Below are 5,000 nucleotides of genomic sequence, written 5' to 3' on the forward strand. Positions count from 1 at the left end.
GGTAGAGGGTAGAGGAGAGGGTAGAGGGTAGAGGAGAGGGTAGAGGAGAGGGTAGAGGAGAGGGTAAAGGGTAGAGGGTAAATGAGAGGGTAGAGGGTAGAGGGTAGAGGAGAGGGTAAAGGGTAGAGGGTAAAGGAGAGGGTAGAGGATAGGGTAGATGGTAGAGGGTAGAGGGTAGAGGGTAGAGGAGAGGGTAGAGGGTAAAGGAAAGGGTAGAGGGTAAAGGAGAGGGTAGAGGAGAGGGTAGAGGGTAGAGGAGAGGGTAGAGGAGAGGGTAGAGGAGAGGGAAAAGGGTAGAGGAGAGGGTAGAGGGTAAAGGAGAGGGTAGAGGAGAGGGTAGAGGAGAGGGTAGAGGGTAGAGGGTAAATGAGAGGGTAGTGGAGAGGGTAGAGGAGAGGGTAGAGGGTAAAAGAGAGGGTAGAGGGTAAAGGAGAGGGTAGAGGAGAGGGTAGAGGAGAGGGTAGAGGGTAGAGGAGAGGGTAGAGGGTAAAGGAGAGGGTAGAGGGTAAAGGAGGGGGTAGAGGAGTGGGTAGAGGAGAGGGTAGAGGAGAGGGTAAAGGAGAGGGTAGAGGAGAGGGTAGAGGGTAAAAGAGAGGGTAGAGGGTAAAGGAGAGGGTAGAGGGTAAAGGAGAGGGTAGAGGGTAGAGGAGAGGGTAGAGGAGAGGGTAGAGGGTAAAGGAGAGGGTAGAGGAGAGGGTAAAGGAGAGGGTAGAGGGTAGGGTAGAGGAGAGGGTAGAGGGTAGAGGAGAGGGTAGAGGAGAGGGTAGAGGGTAGAGGAGAGGGTAGAGGGTAGAGGAGAGGGTAGAGGGTAGAGGAGAGGGTAGAGGGTAGAGGAGAGGGTAGAGGGTAAAGGAGAGGGTAGAGGAGAGGGTAAAGGAGAGGGTAGAGGAGAGGGTAGAGGAGAGGGTAGAAGAGAGGGTAAAGGGTAGAGGAGAGGGTAGAGGGTAAAGGAAAGGGTAGAGGGTAGAGGAGAGTGTAGAGGAGAGGGTAGAGGAGAGGGTAGAGGGTAGAGGGTAGAGGGTAAATGAGAGGGTAGTGGAGAGGGTAGAGGAGAGGGTAGAGGGTAAAAGAGAGGGTAGAGGGTAAAGGAGAGGGTAGAGGAGAGGGTAGAGGAGAGGGTAGAGGGTAGAGGAGAGGGTAGAGGGTAAAGGAGAGGGTAGAGGGTAAAGGAGGGGGTAGAGGAGAGGGTAGAGGAGAGGGTAGAGGAGAGGGTAAAGGAGAGGGTAGAGGGTAGAGGAGAGGGTAGAGGGTAAAAGAGAGGGTAGAGGGTAAAGGTGAGGGTAGAGGAGAGGGTAGAGGGTAAAGGAGAGGGTAGAGGGTAGAGGAGAGGGTAGAGGAGAGGGTAGAGGGTAGAGGAGAGGGTAGAGGATAGGGTAGAGGGTAGAGGAGAGGGTAGAGTGTAGAGTGTAAATGAGAGGGTAGAGGGTAGAGGAGAGGGTAGAGGAGAGGGTAGAGGGTAAAGGAGAGGGTCGAGGAGAGGGTAGAGGGTAGAGGAGAGGGTAGAGGGTAAAGGAGAGGGTAGAGGAGAGGGTAGAGGGTAGAGGAGAGGGTAGAGGGTAAAGGAGAGGGTAGAGGGTAAAGGAGAGGGTAGAGGAGAGGGTAGAGGAGAAGGTAGAGGGTAAAGGAGAGGGTAGAGGGTAGAGGAGAGGGTAGAGGGTAAAGGAGAGGTTAGAGGGTAGAAGAGAGGGTAGAGGGTAGAGGAGAGGGTAGAGGAGAGGGTAGAGGGTAGAGGAGAGGGTAGAGGGTAGAGGAGAGGGTAGAGGGTAAAGGAGAGGGTAAAGGGTAAAGGAGAGGGTAGAGGGTAGAGGAGAGGGTAGAGGGTAGAGGAGAGGGTAGAGGAGAGGGTAGAGGGTAGAGGAGAGGGTAGAGGGTAGAGGAGAGGGTAGAGGAGAGGGTAGAGGGTAGAGGGTAGAGGAGAGGGTAGAGGGAGAGGGTAGAGGAGAAGGTAGAGGGTAAAGGAGAGGGTAGAGGAGAGGGTAGAGGGTAAAGGAGAGGGTAGAGGAGAGGGTAGAGGGTAAAGGAGAGGGTAGAGGGTAAAGGAGAGGGTAGAGGGTAGAGGTTAGAGGAGAGGGTAGAGGAGAGGGTAGAGGAGAGAGGAGAGGGTAAAGGAGAGGGTAGAGTAGAGGGTAGAGGAGAGGGTAGAGGAGAGGGTAGAGTAGAGGGTAGAGGAGAGGGTAGAGGAGAGAGGAGACGAGAGAGGAGAGAGGAGGGTGATAGCTCTCTCTTCAGGTACAGCTCAGTCAGTAGCTCCTGGTTTGGAACACACACTCACAAACACACACACATAAACACAAACACACACACTTAAAAACACAAACACACACACACATAAACACACAAACACACACACATAAAAACACAAACACACACACTTAAAAACACAAACACACACACACATAAACACACAAACACACACACATAAACACACAAACACACACACACATAAAAACACAAACACACTCACATAAAAACACAAACACACACACATAAAAACACAAACACACACTCACAAACACACACACATAAACACACAAACACACACACACATAAAAACACAAACACACTCACATAAAAACACAAACACACACACATAAAAACACAAACACACACTCACAAACACACACACATAAAAACACAAACACACACACATAAAAACACAAACACACACACATAAAAACACAAACACACACCCTCATTTGAGAAGAACACACACATTCCAGGTGTCCTTTGGTCAGGGTGATGAGTTTATTGACGGTACATGAAGGAGTGTGACGGAACACATCATTTACCAGCAACCTGTATGGATCCCAATGGGGCCTGGTCAAAGGGTAGAGGAGAGGGTAGAGGGTAGAGGAGAGGGTAGAGGGTAGAGGGTAGAGGAGAGGGTAGAGGAGAGGGTAGAGGAGAGGGTAAAGGGTAAAGGAGAGGGGAGAGGGTAGAGGAGAGGGTAGAGGGTAGAGGAGAGGGTAGAGGAGAGGGTAGAGGAGAGGGTAGAGGGTAAAGGAGAGGGGAGAGGGTAGAGGAGAGGGTAGAGGGTAGAGGAGAGGGGAGAGGGTAGAGGAGAGGGTAGAGGGTAGAGGTTAGAGGAGAGGGTAGAGGAGAGGGTAGAGGGTAGAGGAGAGGGTAGAGGGTAGAGGAGAGGGTAGAGGGAGAGGGTAGAGGAGAAGGTAGAGGGTAAAGGAGAGGGTAGAGGAGAGGGTAGAGGGTAGAGGGTAGAGGGTAGAGGAGATGGTAGAGTATGGATCCCAATGGGGCCTGGTCAAATGGTAGAGGAGAGGGTAGAGGGTAGAGGAGAGGGTAGAGTATGGATCCCTATGGGGCCTGGTCAAATGGTAGAGGAGAGGGTAGAGGGTAGAGGAGAGGGTAGAGTATGGATCCCAATGGGGCCTGGTCAAATGGTAGAGGAGAGGGTAGAGGGTAGAGGAGAGGGTAGAGTATGGATCCCAATGGGGCCTGGTCAAATGGTAGAGGAGAGGGTAGAGGTGAGGGTAAGAGGAGAGGGTAGAGTATGGATCCCAATGGGGCCTGGTCAAATGGTAGAGAGAGAGGGTAGAGGGTAGAGGAGAGGGTAGAGTATGGATCCCAATGGGGCCTGGTCAAATGGTAGAGGAGATGGTAGAGGGTAGAGGAGATGGTAGAGTATGGATCCCAATGGGGCCTGGTCAAATGGTAGAGGAGAGGTAGAGGGTAGGGAGAGGGTAGAGTATGGATCCCTATGGGGCCTGGTCAAATGGTAGAGGAGAGGGTAGAGGGGTAGAGGAGAGAGGGTAGAGTATGGATCCCAATGGGGGCCTGGTCAAATGGTAGAGGAGAGGGTAGAGGGTAGAGGAGAGGGTAGAGTATGGATCCCAATGGGGCCTGGTCAAATGGTAGAGGAGAGGGTAGAGGTAGAGGAGAGGGTAGAGTATGATCCCAATGGGGCCTGGTCAAATGGTAGAGGAGAGGGTAGAGGGTAGAGGAGAGGGTAGAGTATGGATCCCAATGGGGCCTGGTCAAATGGTAGAGGAGAGGGTAGAGGGTAGAGGAGAGGGTAGAGTGTGGATCCCAATGGGGCCTGGTCAAATGGTAGAGGAGAGGGTAGAGGGTAGAGGAGAGGGTAGAGTATGGATCCCAATGGGGCCTGGTCAAATGGGGATATGATGATATTTAGGAAACATCCTATTTACACTACCAGTCAAAAGTTTGAACACACCTACTCATTCAAGGGTTTTTCTTTATTTTTTTACTATTTTTTTTTACATTGTAGAATAATAGGTGAAGACATCAAAACTATGAAATAACACATATGGAATCATGTAGTAACCAAAAAACAAATCAAAATGTATTTTATATTTGAGATTCTCTCAAATAGCCACCCTTACCTTGATGATAGCTTTGTACACTCTTGGCATTCTCTCAACCAGTTTCATGAGGTAGTCACCTGGAATGCATTTCAATTACATAAATAATAATATGCCATTTAGCAGACGCTTTTCTCCAAAGCGACTTACAGTCATGTGTGCATACATATACAGAAGTTAGCCCTATTTGGTAAAATACCAAGTCCATATTAAGGCAAGAACAGCTCAAATAAGCAAAGACAAATGACAGTCCATCATTACTTTAAGACAGGAAGGTCAGTCAATACGGAAAATGTCAAGAACTTTGAAAGTTTCTTCAAGTGCAGTCGAAAAACCACCAAGCGCTATGATGAAACTGGCTCTCATGAGGACCGCCACAGGAATGGAAGACCCAGAGTTACCTCTACTGCAGAGGATCAGTTCATTAGGAGTTACCAGCCTCAGAAATTGCAGCCCAAATAAATGCTTCAACTGTTCAGAGGAGACTGTGTGAATCAGGCCTTCATGGTCGAATTGGTGGAAATGTGTCCTTTATTCTGGAGTCCAAATTTGAGATATTTAGTTCCAACCGCCGTGTCTTTGTGAGACGTGGTGTGGGTGAACGGATGATCTCTGCATGTGTAGTTCCCACTGTAAAGCATGGAGGAGGAGGTGTTATGG

The sequence above is a fragment of the Coregonus clupeaformis genome, unplaced genomic scaffold (assembly GCF_020615455.1).
Source record: "Coregonus clupeaformis isolate EN_2021a unplaced genomic scaffold, ASM2061545v1 scaf0399, whole genome shotgun sequence".
Classification (NCBI taxonomy): Eukaryota; Metazoa; Chordata; class Actinopteri; order Salmoniformes; family Salmonidae; genus Coregonus; species Coregonus clupeaformis.